The sequence below is a fragment of the Bombus pyrosoma genome, linkage group LG12, assembly GCF_014825855.1.
Source record: "Bombus pyrosoma isolate SC7728 linkage group LG12, ASM1482585v1, whole genome shotgun sequence".
In the NCBI taxonomy this organism is placed as follows: Eukaryota; Metazoa; Arthropoda; class Insecta; order Hymenoptera; family Apidae; genus Bombus; species Bombus pyrosoma.
Window position 1 is genome coordinate 4,676,307 of NC_057781.1, and position 16,166 is coordinate 4,692,472.

Consider the following 16,166-nt stretch of genomic DNA (forward strand, 5'->3'; position numbering starts at 1 on the left):
TAAATGCTCTTTACAATATACAGTCGCGTTCATTTCCATATTTTATGTGTTATACCACACGACCAACTATTAGGTTGTCCGAAAATATCTTTCGTTTCATAAGGTGATAATAGATGAACAACAATTTCTGTTTTATACTATTTTATTGAATTAGATATGGTGCATTTCGTTCTATTTCTATTACTATATTCGTGCATAATTCAATAAACTAATATAAAACAAAGAACACTGTGCGTCTATTATTTCTTTATAAAACGAAAGCAACTTTTCGAACACCCTAATATTTAATAAAATAGTTGACATTCGTGAAAGTTGTATTCGCCACGTATATTAGAAAACTTCTCGATTCTCAGGGAACAATATCGACAAATTTAAGCAAGAAACTACACGCACACACGTACTAATAACACATAATACGATCAATTCTCAAAGGATTAATCAATTTGGAAAATTGCAATCGTAAAATGAAATAACGAGCTAGTCGCGTCAACTCCAAACGACAAAGAGAACGAAATTGATATCGAATTCGATTCGATATAAAATGACAAAGGATTAAAGCCAGTAAAAGTCTTCTAGTAGCTATCTATTCCTTTCAAAGGCAACTTTTTCCACGTCTCTGCTCTTTTTCTTCTCTCCTACTACCTTTATGAAATCCAGCCGCGCATTCCTTCTTTCATTCCCGATCCGAGGATTTCCGTTAATTCGAAGCCAAATTGCCGCGCTATGGGACGCAAAGAAACAAATTACAACTAGTCGAAGCATCTTTCTTTTCTCTCTTTCCTCGTTATCTTTATCGTCCTCGAATTTCACTGGTTAACCCGCTCGGTTTCCGGGTCTTTGAAAACGTTAGGTCGAAAGAGGTGGTTCACCACGCTGATCTGTTCTTTCAACAACTTCGTCTTCCGTTTATTCCCGCCGGTTATGGCGCTCCTTCTAAATTACGTTAGTCGTCAGCGTAGCTTTCGTCGACTCTGACAAGTTGCATTAATCTCGCGTTAGATGATAAATACGAATTTATTCTGTTTTGGCTTATAAAATTTCACATATAGTCTACAGGTTGCCCGACCATCGGAAACGATATTACATGGAACACTCGCTGGATTTGCATAGAATTTGACAATCAGACCGCGAACTTTATGGACTTGTGAAAAATGTAAAAATGTAAAAATGCATAGAATGCATATGATATATTATGTACGCGCATAAAGTATCCAAAATAACGTATTCGTTATCATATTTAATCAGTAAAATGAATATACCAACCAAATCCTATATTATAAATTGTATCATGAAAAGTATAGATTTGCATAAAAATTCGCGATCTAACGATCACCGATTAAAATACGTCACATTATAGAAGATTAAAAGGGTATCGATGTAGCGTGAAAATGAAATGCTCTTTATCATTTTTAACCAGTAAAACGAATATCCATCTAAATACTACTTTTGTAATTACATCCTGAAAAATATAAATTTGCATAAAAATTCGCAATCTAACGATCACCGATTAAAATACGTCACATTATAGAAGATTAAAAAGGTATCGATGTAGCGTTAAAATGAAATACTCTTTATCATTTTTAACCAGTAAAACGAATATCCATCTAAATACTACTTTTTAAATTGCATCCTGAAAAATATAAATTTGCATAAANAATTTGCAATTTAACGATCACCGAATAAAATACGTCACGCTATGGGAAGCTAAGAACTATAGGAGGTTAAAATTAATATCGATATAGCATCACGTTTCACAACTACAAGCTGTTAAAACGTATCGTCACGTCCTTCTGGGTAAAAAAGATAAACAGCTGATCGGACGAACTATAGCGGAGCGTAAAACGATGCGTCAAAACTCTCAGCGGTACGTAAAAGCACGGCCTTTTACATCAGACCATTGAAAAATCTACCGATCGCGATCGTAAGGAAAATCGAACGTAAGAAAAACGTTTCATCTGAAACCTGGTTCAAAAATTCAACCAATTCAACCCGGCACATTTCAGAGAAGAAACTAGCAAAAATGACATTTCAGACATTCATCACATTCCACAGAGATAACTTTGTCCGCTGTTTGGAAAGAAACGTTACCGATCACTGATCCATTCGTCTCAATATGAAAAGTTTTTCACGCGGAGGCAGACGGTCGAAATATCGAGTCTCGAAATATCGATCTGCTTTCCCTAGCCATCCTTTTATCCTACATACCCGGCGAGCTCTTTTATCAGCCATCAGCCTTTGTTTCGCGGGATATTTCGAAAGTACGAGTATTGTACGGTTTGGAAAATTTGTAACCTCATTTACAGTCGATTCTATCGTGATCTATAAAAATAGGTGAAAATTATTAATCGATAAAAATGACTAAAACTTATTCAACGTTTGTTAAGAATTGTCTCGTGTTATTTGTGTTGTAATTTTTGTGACATGCGTCGCACGCGATTTCCACTGTCATATTAAAGTAAGAAATATGAATAAAATAGAAAAAAAGATTTATTGAGTTCAATTCAGTTGATTCATTGATACCATCGATATTATTCCCAGCGTCAAATGAAACTGTTTATAATTTAGAAAATAAATCTCAAACGATATTTTTCTACAGGAACTTCCGTCGCCGTTTTAACGTTTAAAACCGACTCGATAGATTACATTCATGACATCACGTATTCTTTAATGATGGGTAATTCCATAAAGACAAAGTACCGCCCATTTTTTCCGCTACAAACAATCAAACCTAACAACGCTTTTTGTGCGTACGACGGTGATTTTCTTCGTTTAGGATCTCGTTGCCACGAGGCTCTGTCATTGGTATTCCTACGATTTGCGAGGGAAAAGGGAGCACAAAGCTTTTTGCTGTACTTAATAATCGACGACAGCCAACCACCGTAACTCCAACAGCTCGCGACCGTGGTCGTTGGCTCCGAATAAATTTCTCGTGAAACGTGAAATTCGATAAATCCTCTTTACCCGGTCGCCGCGAGAAATGAGATTCGATCGTGTGTTCGAAGAATCGTTTCGTCCCGACACGACGATTCGTTGCTGTTTTATACGTGGAATTAATATTTTCCATATGTACAGTAGTAAATGCGCAGTCTGCGTGAACGATCAAAGGATTTTCGTTGGAAAATCCAATAAAATGTATTGTGCTTTGCAGAAATCGAGACTTTCCGCGGTGTTGGTTGTTCTTTGTAATTTTTTATCGCGATGGATTTTCTACCCAGCGAGTGATTTACCGTGATTTTTTCTATGTTACTAGTGACTTCTTGGCGATTTCTTAGAAATTTCTTGTATGCAGAGTCTCTTCTATTTTTTGATGAATCTAAATGCCGTAGTTACTCTTACTGGAAGGACAAAATTATGACAAAGTAATGGCCAACATTGTGGTTTATAATTTTCCCTCCCGATGGTCTCTTTTTTTCAAGTTTCAAAGATCGACGGTTTTCTAAAATAAAATTAGATATTTTCTCACACGTTGTACACGTACCTTTCTTCGTAAGGTATACTCTTTAAAAGGTATTAACCCTTTGCACTCCGAATTTTATTTCAATTTCGTTAGCGACAACTCCCAACACTTTTAAGTGTTTTATTTGAAATTTACTTTAACTAGAAAATAAGACAATTTAAATAAATAAAGGAAGAAACAGATTCACTTAAATACCAGTTTTATCCACACTATTGTTGTATTTTGTCATTTTAAGCGTATGATATATCTTGAAACAATTTCCAGGATGCACTGCTGGTTTTCTTTCGCACGTTTCACAAAAAACGCGGGACTGAAGAAATGTCGAGTGGAACTCGAGGAAGGAGCTCCTGAGATAAAAACTGATGTCGAGGGTTATGTCAAAGGGTTAAAATATTTGTGTCTTAAGGCGACTAATTTGAAAGATATTTCTCGCATCAGGAACAAGAAGAGACGCAAAGCAGCACGTTCATCTTTTGTACGAAATAAGAACATCGTTTTCAAATATTTCGCCAAATATTCACCAATTTTATATACATTTAATTATTATCATTATTTCACGTTTCATTAACTAGAATACTAATTATAATTTTCGAAACAGCATACCTGTACTGTCCAACGATTGGTAATGAAAGTTAGGTATAATATCAGAGCAGGTCGGGAATCTGTAACAGAAAGAATTATCGCAAGGTCAATTAGTGTCCTGTCAAATTCTGATCAGGACGAACCGTTCGATAAGAATTATGTCTCCTCTTTCTTTTTCTTTTCTTCTTTCTCGGCTAAAAGGATGCTAACGTGGAACAGTAAGATACGCGATTCCGTTGTACGTACGAAAGACGGTTATCATTGATGCTATAGGATATTGAACGGCGCGCGAAACGAAAAGCTTAAACGAGACGATAACGAGAAACGGGAAACGAAATTTACCGGCAACGTGAAAATTACTAGGTATTTCCTCTTGGGAAACTTAAGAAGCTCTAGAGGCATTTCTCCAGAGGGAAGTTTCAGGAAATTGCTTTGGCTACGCCGTGCTCCGCTGATAGGAATTAGTTCGATGCCGCTTTTCTAGGTTCATGGCTTCTTTCGCGCTTTATGCCATTATTCAACCATTATTTCACACACATGCGCCACTTTTAAGAAAATTTAATTCATAAAATTGAGTAAGTACAGCGCAACTTCGCTTATCTTCGGCTCGTTTATACGAACCACATTTTGTTTAGCGTCAGTCACTATGAACTCATAAGTGAGCCTCCATTATCCGAATTACGTTGTTAGGGTGTGCTTTCGGTTATACGAACGCGTATTCTGAAGTTGTACAGGGCCGTGTGTTTTGTCTAAATTGACATATAATTTAGCAGAATTTCGATGGAAAATGTTGTTCAATTTCAGCTATCCAAACATTGCCTGTTGTTGTTATCGGAATTAATAAGAGTAAGAGCGGCTAGTATGTAGTTATAATTAATAACTATACTTATTTTAAGGTAAAACAGCCCTCGCATTTCAATAAAATAAAAAATAAAAAGAAAGATGTGTTTTCAATTGAAACGTCTCCTATAATCGTCCAAAAGTGTGAATTCAAAGGGGATAAATAAAATCTATTCGATGATGCATAGTGATTTCAATTTTAGTCTTAACGTAGAAACATTAGAAACGAAAGAACCAGAAAACTGTACTTCATTTTGTATCGCAAATTCTCTACAAACGAACCTCGATGAAATTTCCCAAACCTATCTATTTCAAAGAAAACTTATTCTCCTAAGAAATATTGCTAATCAAGGAAGCGCTAAATATCAACTCGATTGATCAAAACCTAACATAAATACAACTCATCCAAAAGCTCATTTATATCGACTGTACACCATAAGAGAACATAATAATCTGCTGAGGACTTCCGCAACTTTTTCACGACCTACATTAGCCTCGAAATAACGTCATATCATCCCGAAACTTGATATCTGTTCTCGCGAGTCAGCTGTGTTAACCGCGTTTCCGCTGGCAAGAAATGGCATTTAATTACTTCATCGTCGGTAAATTCAATGGAAATACAATTACGAATTCACCATCGCGAATATCTTCCTTCCCTGTACGACTCGCCCCTTTTTCCTTCCAGTTTTCTTCGTCACGTTTTATTCGTTAGTCCCGAAAATATATATTTATTAATTGAATTGAATTATTATCTAGTAATTGTATTTCCATTGAAAATCATCTGAATATTTCCGTTGAATATGTGCTCCATATATATTTATATAGTGTCCGAATCCGACACGAGAAACTCGTTATCCACTCAGGCTGTTCGAGAGCGTCGTTTATTCGACAAAACTAATTTTATTAATTTTCAGAAGCGCGAAAAATAGAAACAAGTTGTTCCTCTTGGAAACGCCAGTGCATCTGGTCCCTTCTGAGGCTAACTTGCGGCTCCGCAAACGTCAGGAGAGCCATATATAAATTTCACCAACGATCCCTGTACAATGGGAGTTTGTTGTTAACGGAACGACAATAACTCAATGATATTCTCCGTTTGCTTTCGCGTAATCAAATACGGTGGTGCGCGAAACTTTCGCGCCATTCGCGTTAGTAGTCTTTGCGATAATATTGAAATGTGTTTGGTAGACAATGTTTTCACCTGTCATTTAAATACTGGACAATATTTAAAGATGATACTCTCGCCGTTACACATCCGTGGTATTTCCCTCGTTCGTTAATTTTTGGAAATAAAAAAAATTCTCAATCTAAACTTTACTTTAAAGAGTATAAGAAAGAAATGAATAACATAAATTAAGTGTCCTAAAGTATTAGAAACAGAGCAGTTGTCCAATGCTAGATGAATCTGTTAAGAAATTGTTCGACAAAGAAGAAATTGTTAAAGACCGCGAAAAATTTGAATTACAGTAAATCCACCTAGAAGTTTTGGAAAATAGTATAATATATTAGAATTTAAGCGTTGTAAGTGTTACATTTTAACTGCATTATACCTCGATGTACATCATAGTACCTCAGAATATCGTATAAGAGAGCGAGCTCATGCTCGGAGAAAATGTAATACCAAACTTGATGCATTCGGTACACCAGTGTATTATTCGTTTAGTATAATGCGAGTCGAAAGAACAAAGTTCATGATCACTCCACGGAGGCCTTCCTCGTATTCTTCGCTTACGTAGCAGCAGATCATTCCATCATCATATCGTACCACCACCTGTATTTTATTACAACATATTACGCGAAACTTTCAGGCTGAGAGACACGAACAAAGCTGGAACAAGTTCCTCTGGTTAAATTGTAAAACGCAATAATAAGAAAAAGAAGGAAGCAAGACGCGAGCCTAACATAAATTCCAACGTGCAACATCGTCAAGAACGGTCTCGCTACACCTCCTAGCATTCCAAAATTATTTCTCTGCGGTGCTCGGTGCACGGCCGACAAGAATAAAGAAAAGAAAACCTCGCTGAACGTCGTACGCGCGTATTTTCGCCGAGCATCTCCCGTCATAAATTTCCGTCACGCGGGTACGTTGCTATCGCGGAGGCCACGTTTCCTAAAGAGAGGAAGAGCATCAGGAAGGAAGAAAGGAAAAGAGAAAGGAAGGAGGCGTGTGGCCACTTTAATTTCGCGAGTGTTCACGGTGGCGCGGAAAATGTCCCCAATTTCGCGCGCGCCTCCGCGAAGACAAAGCAAGAAACAGGGAAAGCAAAGGTACAGGGACGAGGAAAGGGTTGACGGAGAAGAGGCTGGAAAAGAAGAAGTAGAGGCCGAGCAAAAATTCTCATTCTCCGTGAAAATATGGTGGAAACAAAGGGCGGCGACGGAGTTACAATTAGCGAAACAACGTGCAAGGAATGCCAGCCAGTCGGTGGTTTTGTTCGCGGCAAAGAAAAAAAAGAAAAGAAGATCGTAAAGTTTCGAGGGAGGATTTTGGTCGCAACGTATTCTTGAATTACTTCGAGCTGTTTCCTGCTTCCCTTTGATATTTCACATTCTTCTTCGCTCCCTTTCTTTGACTGTTTTTTTGACAAAGAGGGTGGATGGGAGGGACGAGAGGAAATCCTCTGGGGAGTTTGGTTTATTTACCTTGACCGAACGCGATTGTTTGCTTCGCGATTCGGTACACTTTCATCTCGCTTGTATTTTGAACGCTGTTTCTGTCCGTCTGCTTCTATCGAAGATGGAATCTCCTGTGGCTTGAGGAGCCTGGAGAATCGAGAAGGTTAGAAGGGTTTGAGAGATAAAATGTTTTTCGTATCGTTTGATGGAAATGGAACATGTAATTCTGGACGATATTTTTGGAGTAAATGTCTGTAATTTATATTTAACTCTCGTTATTTGATTTTATTTTATTCTACTTGACTTTTCCTCTATATAAGTGATGGAAGTATTTATTTATAACAAGAGAAATAATGTTTGATCGTTGATCATTAAATATATATGTTGATTTATTGACCAAAGATCAGATATTCATATATAATATATAAAATTACATATAATCGGCAGGGAACTTTGGCTAGTATGTTTTTGCTGATTTTCTGATTTTAATGTTACTTTATGATTAAACAGAAATTTCATACGATTTTATACACATATGTATAAAAAGTCACGAGAATATTCTGATTATTTGTAATAGATAATTAAGCTTCTGATATTTGTATTAATAAAATTTATTACTCTTGCTTTTGAACGTAGCTAACAACAATTGCCCATACGAGGAAATTCATTACGCGTTATTCGTCAAACTGAAACTTTAAAAACGATTTTGGAAACATTTCATATACACCAATTTAACATCATATAACGACGTTACTGTAATATTACACAGTTTACAACATCGTAGCATCTATTATATCGCGAATAATACTGTCGTGCAATATCGTGTATGACACCAATTGCACTGCAACAATGGAACGTAATATCTTGCAAAAATAATTCCATCAATTCTCCAAATCCCAGAACCATCTAAAATACTCTAAAATCGTATAAGCCTCTAAAAACAAATAGTAATGTTAATCCTGGATTGGCAGTTGCTTCATTGGACTACCACCCGTCACAATGGTTAAATTTTCGTACATTTGGAATTCTGCAAAAATTTGTTAAAGCACTTTCAAGCACGTAGCTTCAGTTCATAAAATTCAACCGACCATAAAAGAAAGAAGAATCCTTTTGTTCGCAATTATTTCACAATACAATAACTAATATCCTGCGTCCACGAAACACCTCAATAATATCATTTCAGGTTTAAAAACCTAAAAAGCTCTGCCACGTAGATCGTAATCCACAAAAGTGATAAACAACAATTTAGGAAATCGAGAGGAAGAGGAAAAAATATAAACAACGGAATAATAAAAACGAATAAATCGCTAGTGTGAAGCGTGAAAATCGCGACACGCGTTTCGGCCGAGGCGTTAAAATCCAGCATGGAAAAAAAAAAGAAACGAAATGGTAGATGGAAGAGAAGGGTGAGGAGAAGAGGGGAATAAAAGTCGTCAGAATAAATTGGAGGCAGTAAAATTAAGCGGCCGACGTAGCCGCTATGTCGTTCTTATTTTTGTTTATCGTTCTATTTACCGTTGTGTTAAATTCACCCGCTGTCTTGGCTGATATACGAGCCGAAACGGAGATGGCGGACGCTGGCGATGCATCGTGCACGGGCGCGCGAGAAAAGCGACGCTTAACGGGTGGTGCGTGAGCCGGACGGACGACAAATTAGCCAACTTTATTTCGATTTTGTTCGCATCGCCGTTCTGTCACTCTTTTTCCTCTTTCTAATTAAAAAAATCTTTTTTCTATTTTTCCCCTTTTCGTCGAACGCGAATAAACGATCCCATAACGCGCTCGTTTGACACCGCTCCGCCCCCTTGACGATGGATTTTTCAAACGAACGGGCTTAATTAATTGAAAACGCCCCCTCGTTTTTGTCTCCGACCGATCGTTCAGCTTCGTTCATTGTCTCGACTGACACAACGGTTCGGTGCATTTTTAACGGGAGAATTGGCACGTTGGAGAATTTTGAAGGACGCTTTTGTCGAATCAGTCGGATTTTTAATGCCCGATCGATCGATTTGCTTCATTTTGAAAAGAACAATGTTATAGCCGAAAAATATGTCAGCCGAATTATTTAACGACGGTTTCAGCGACCGAGTATTTTCTGAAATATTCGCGATGGCTGTAATTTGTCGATTAATCGATACGGTGACTTAATTCGATTGTACGGGGCTCCAAAATGAAAACTGTTTCAATGCACGAAGCATTAATTCGTTTTAAAAATAGCCTACGATAAAAAGCCGGAACTTCGTATAAATTATTAACATTATTTCTTTAAAAAACTTCATTATATACACAAACTAAACATAAATTTAAACGTAAATTGTATTTGAAGATAATTCAGTATTACTTCTGGAGAGAATATCAGCAAGAAATAAAATCCCAAGTCCGTCATTTTGACGGGTTTGTAGGTTCTACCGTTGAGAATCTTCAACCATAAAACTTGGAGCTTTTTTATCAAACCATACAATCTGATCAATCATAATATACATACATACACGTACACATAGCTATATTTTCATAAATCAATTTTATACCCCTATGAAACAACTATCGTGCAAACGCGACAATACGAACACGACTTTTTTATCTGTCGCAACAAACCCGAAATGTTTCCAGAAATAATTCGGGCAAATCGATTCGCGTACAAATTCGAAGCAAAATAACACGCAAATGCAAGAGAACGCAAGGAAATTTAATTGAACAAATAATAACCGTGTGTCGCGCGCGGCGAACAAAAATTGCAGCCGAAATTCCAGTGAAAATAGAAATTTTTCATGGTTTTAAGTTAATACCATTCGAACGATAAAAGCTGCCGGGAGGGAAATCTGCTTACCGTGTGTTGGCAACTTCTTTCAACCTGTACGCGGCAAGATTAATGTCGAGTTCCGGCAAAATAAAATGAATCACTTTTAATTTGTCGACATCCCTCGACATTCTGCCCCCTCTGGCAGCGCACGCCATCCCGTTTAACCCGATGTTTGCATATGCAGTGTCGCGGACAAACCCTCTCGAACCTCGCGGCGACTTTTACCCAACTCGTATATCAACCACGATTCCGGTTACAACCCTGGTGTTTCTTGCGCTGGCGAGTTTACTGGCCGTGCGTACGGTGCGAGTATTTATCGAACGATATAAAAGAGCAATGCGTCTGGTGGCAGGGTTGTCGCCAAAGGTGCGTAAAGTCTGTGTTGTTGTGAATCTTTGCATACGACGAGTTGTACCACCATTCTGTTATTCGTTCCAGGAAAATACGAATCATTTCTTGTGTCTGAAAATACCTAAACCATTTCTTCCAATACCAATAAAAATTCTATTAAGAAATATATATGTGCTATTCTAAGGGAAAGATATTACCTACAATCTAATACATAAGCCCAATCTAAGCACAATCTAATAAAAGAAAATTCGAATAATCAGTTGCTCGTTACTCTAGTCCAAAATCCCGCGTATTTCTAGTTTTCTAAAGAAACTACATCAAAGAATCAAAGGGAAAATATTCTGAACGCCCTTCAATCACGCAACGTTTACGATCATTGGCCACTTAACCAACCCCATGCAATATAAGGCAAGAACCCCTTAAACTTAAAGCACGAAACGTCCAATTAATACTAAGAAACAAGTGAAATGCAATTTCAAGAATTACAATGGTGCCAAAATTTCATTTAAATTGTTTGTTCGACAAGCATGGAAACCAGCGGTTGGCAGGTCTCCAATTAAAATTGCATAATCTAATACCCAAGCCCAACCTAATAAAAGAAAATTCGAATAATCAGTTGCTCGTTACTCTTGTCCAAAATCCCGCGTATTTCTAGTTTCCTAAAGAAACTACATCAAAGGGTCAGGGGGAAAATATTCTGAACGCCCTTCAATCACGCAACGTTTACGATCATTGGCCACTTAACCAACCCCATGCAATATAAGGGAAGAACCCCTTAAACTTAAAGTACGAAACGTCCAATTAATACTAAGAAACAAGTGAAATGGAATTTCACGAATTACAACGGTGCCAAAATTTCATCGAAATTGTTCGTTCCATCAGCGTGGGAACCTCCGGTTGGCAGGTCTCCAATTAAAATTGCATAATTTAACGCGGCGGAACGAGGTCAATAATAAAAACTAGAAACGATAACGAACAAACAGTTGGTTTAAAAAACGGTTGCAGGGGGCAAGGCAAGCATCGGGAACCGAGCACTTTATACATACCACGTGTAGGCATTTAATCACACTTCCGGTGGTGCGCACCAGTTCTATATATATAGCCACCACCCTATTTTCCAGCTCGTACATCAGCCGGAGGAGCGCCCCTTTTTCTACATTTGCAGCGTCAGGTACACACGTGTACCTACGTGCCATCGCGTTGAATATGCGATGAGAGAACGCGCGCCAACCAAACCCTACGCAAACGCGTTTTTCATCCCCCCGACCTATCCACGCGCATTTTTACCCGGCCTGCTTCACCTCTCCCACTGGCTCGCGACCACGAGGTCTGGTCTGTGTCTTGTGGAACCAGGTGATCCCTCCAGATAGAACGGGTCAAGAATATGCAGCTACAAAGGTTGAAAGTGGTGATTCGATTTAGATTGAGCGATTCGTTTCGCTTACGTAAGCGAACGTATCTTGTTCGATTATTTTATAGGAATTTTTATCGCGCTATAGCTGACAAAGGTTGGAAAGAAGGGGATGTAAAGTTTGTGTGGAAATAAAATTGCGATTAGAACAGACCGAGGATTTTTATACAACTTTTACGAACATTAGCGAAACAACGACACTACACGAAGGTTTATATCTATTCTATTCCATAAAACATTGTAACAACTACTTTCGATATTTCTTACAGTCTTGTATATTACGTGCATTTTCTATATTCTTGAGCTTTTCAACTTTCCATACATGCACGATGTATATTAAACGATAACAGTTTGACACAGTACTGCGTAATACGTTTTAATGAATTTCATTCGGAGACCAATTGAACATATTCTAACATTCCCTTTTTCGCTACTTAAAAATTTCATTTACATGTAGTTATGATTGTATAATGAGATAATTGGATGCAATAGAATAAATTTTTGTTTCGTAAAACGGTCACGTACATTATATAATTCTTCTATACTTAAATCCCCTATTACGTTTGAAAATCTAGAAAAATATGAAAAAAGCCTTCTTCTCTGAAAATATTCTGTATGATGCCGCCAGCAGCTTCTACCGGATCAAATTAATCCAAATCCTACATTCATGAACGAGTAAAATGTTTGAAGTTCCTCGTTCTACCATCGTATGACCAGCGAATCGAAATTTTCACGACTCGGAAACGAGAGGTTCCAACCGGAGCAAGGAATTTCGTTGGTGGCCAGTCACTTCCAGAGCTACGGAAACGCGATCGAATTTCTTGCTCCGGGCAGGAAACGAAACGAAACGATGCGACACGGTGAATTAAAAGCTGGTATCAGGAGGAAAGCTTCTTTTCGGCCACCATTCGCGGTAATACGAATTTATGGTTCGCCTTCCAATGGCATTTCGTGTTTCGTCTTTATCGACGCGCTACTTTCAACGTTCCGCGTCCGAGCAACGTTGCGCGACAGGTATATTCTTATTTATTTGAGTCGTGGTGATAATAAAATGTGCAGCGCGAGATATAAAAGAGGGTAGCAGCTTTATATGTTTTGGAATTATTTGTCTGCATCGTGAAATTAATTCTACATGCGATGGAATTTAATTAGGAAATAGTTGAAATAATTGTAAAGTTGGTACCAATGAATTTTGTGTTAAAGGTAAAGCAGAGAATAGAAAATTGATTAGTACTGCTCATATTAATTGTAATAAATTTTAGAAATATAAAATAATATTTACAAGTATTATTATTATTATTATTATTATTATTTGTTTTAATCCGTGCCTTTCGGCTTTGGACGAACTTTCGATTTACATTTCTTACATTTATTGTATTGAATTCCTTAGCATATTCTTATCTCCAGCCGCTAAAACTAATGACTACAAACTATTGCAACTTATGACTACACATTATTGTCACTTTGGTCTTTTGCCTCCTTGCTGTGCTACCTTCTTGTCCTTCCTCCCCGTCTTGTATTGCCCTTGCTCTTCTCTTCTATATTATTGCTTTTAATTCTAATATTTACAAGTAATTCGTACATTATTAACATTTAATAATATCTAATCTTCGAAAGAGTGTAAAAATAATTCGATTTTGTGAGGCCCGAATTTTATAGTTATACAAATTGTCATTTAAATTCCATGGAAAACAACATTAAATGATCTATGAAATTAAATATTATCTGTTCACAATTTCAATTCGGTTTCTGTTTCATATGTTAATAAATGTATTCGATTAAACTTTTACCATAGAGGTACGATGTGATATTAAATATTTGATTCGAATAAATTACAACATTGTATATTTTTAACATTCCATTCTGTGGGAAATCCGATAATATTCGTGACGAATTCTAATATATTATCGATGATATTTGCAAAATACGTAAATGGATTATTCGATTTAATTCAGTTTCGTAAACGTCGATTTTAATATTGATTATTTAATGCAGCCCAATTTGGGCCATCTCGTTAAGAGATTCGCTGCCAAAGTATCAATAATTAAATTACCTGAATAAAATAATACCAATTAAGCAAACACACGGAATATCGATATTAAATTGGACGTTTACAATACTCTAAATAAATTATCGGACCAACGAATGAAATTTTCAAAACCCTTCTGCAACAGAACCTTAACCGTATCTAAATTAACGTTAAATAGGATTATTTGGCCAATTTCATTTCGTTTCGTGTACTTTATCGCTTCAGGTAAAATACAGAGCAATACTAAAAATTCTTACGGAATCAAATTTACTAATTGTGAATTACCAATATTTGTGTATTTATGGAAAAAAATTAAAAAATGGAAAGTATTTAAAGAACATATATGTAATATTCGAAAATACGTAAAATGAGAAACGAAGAATAAAAGAATGTTAAAATATGAAAATTGTAAAAATAAATACGCCTTACATTACCTAATAAATAAAACAAGCTCCTAATTTCTTTACGCACGTATGTAGTTCCTTTAATTATATTCATAAAATATAGCGCATTTGTATAATACTATCTTCAATAATAAATAATCGCGATTTAAAATAAATACTCGTAAATAAAAAAAAGTTGTACCCACAACAGAAACCAACGCAATAGATTCTCTTCTACATCCTATACTTTCTACCCCAGATTCCTATCGTAACTTTCAATATCTGCCACCTAAAATAAATCAAAACTTCCGCTCGCACTACGAAAAATTGTACGCATAACGCAAGCCGATAATTAGATTCTCTGCCTTAAATTATTCGTCTATCGCAACCCTTGACGAGCAAACCATGCGACTGAAAATAATTTAAAAATTCCTCTATCCACCGGACAGAATAATGCATTAATTATAGAAAGCAGTGAAATGAACCTCAACCAAGTAAATTCAAATTAAACGAGTCTTCCTCGAGTTCCAACGAACCCTCGTAAAGTAAATATATCCAGCGGGAAGCCATCGAAGCGAAAGAAAAATGCTCTTGATCTCAGAAAATAGAAATTCTCCCCCATGATACTAGAAGAACGAGAGAAAGAAACAGAAAGAAGATGAACCAACGGATATGTTGCTGCAGAAGTTGCCCATTCGAGGCCAGAGGATAGCACAGAGTAAATTCCCTAAAGCAAAAATCATGCGCCTCACGGGTTGCTTGTTACGTGTCGAAATATTGCAGCGTGGTATCGAAACGGCCGCAATGCGTTGGGTTCGACACTATCCCAGATGGAGAACCCGGATGGCGTGACAAATGGCCGCGAACGTTCTGGAGCACGAGGCCGGTAGTATAGCAACGACAAGAAAAACGAGAAACGTTGAAAATCCATTTTGGTATTGAAAATGAGTGCTGTATGATCATTGATAAATATTAATTCCAATGGCTCTATTCTCTTCTGTACCCGTTCGAATTTCTCTGCCAGACATTTTCCATCCTTTTTGTTGATTTTCCAAATCCTTATCCAGGTATTTCAATTTCTTCAATTTTACTCGAGCATTTTTACCTCTTAAATTAAATTTTTCTTCATACGTCGATGGAGATAAACATACTTTATTTTGCAATAAAAGACGATTAAAAATGCAAACGTGTGCGTAATATATTTTTCGTAAGATTCGTAGATCAATTCATAAAACGTAGCTTAAATTGGCCAGAATCAATGGATGTCTATACACGTCCTACGTTAACTAGGTATTTTTTGATTTCCTTCATTTTCTTCTTTTCTCGGTCTTTTGTACCTTTCAATTGTCGTTAGAATTTACATGGAATATAAATAGCTTATATTCTCCTATACTGTTTCTACTCGAAAATATCTATTATATTATACATGGATTAAATACAAGGAAAGGCAATTAAAATTAAAAGCGAGTGGTAAAAATAGTTCATTGTGTCTTTATCTCTCATAAAATAGAGGAAACATACAATATAATATTCTCTTTTGAGGACGTGGCTTTGTGCCCGATGCTTTTAGCTTCAGCTATAAATTCAATTTCGTGATGTGCATTAAGAAGACAAGACACCAAAGGGAATAATTAAAATAACGTGATGTAATCCTAAAACGTCTGCTAATATCAATACACAATTGTTAACTCTTAAAAGTC

At 36.7% G+C, this 16,166-nt stretch overlaps 1 protein-coding gene across 4 annotated transcripts in view; it reads right to left on the minus strand.

Annotated features, from left to right (window-relative positions):
- LOC122573611 (prolyl 4-hydroxylase subunit alpha-1) overlaps window positions 1-16,166 on the minus strand; it is a 234,282-nt gene that overhangs the window by 188,497 nt on the left and 29,619 nt on the right. For 3 of the 4 annotated variants that reach the window (XM_043740233.1, XM_043740234.1, XM_043740232.1), the window contains exon 2: window positions 4,061-4,119. The exons of the other annotated variant lie outside the window; for it this stretch is intronic. The gene's annotated coding sequence lies outside the window, so the exon portion shown is untranslated. The remainder of the gene's footprint in view (window positions 1-4,060; window positions 4,120-16,166) is intronic. 4 annotated transcript variants of the gene reach the window in all.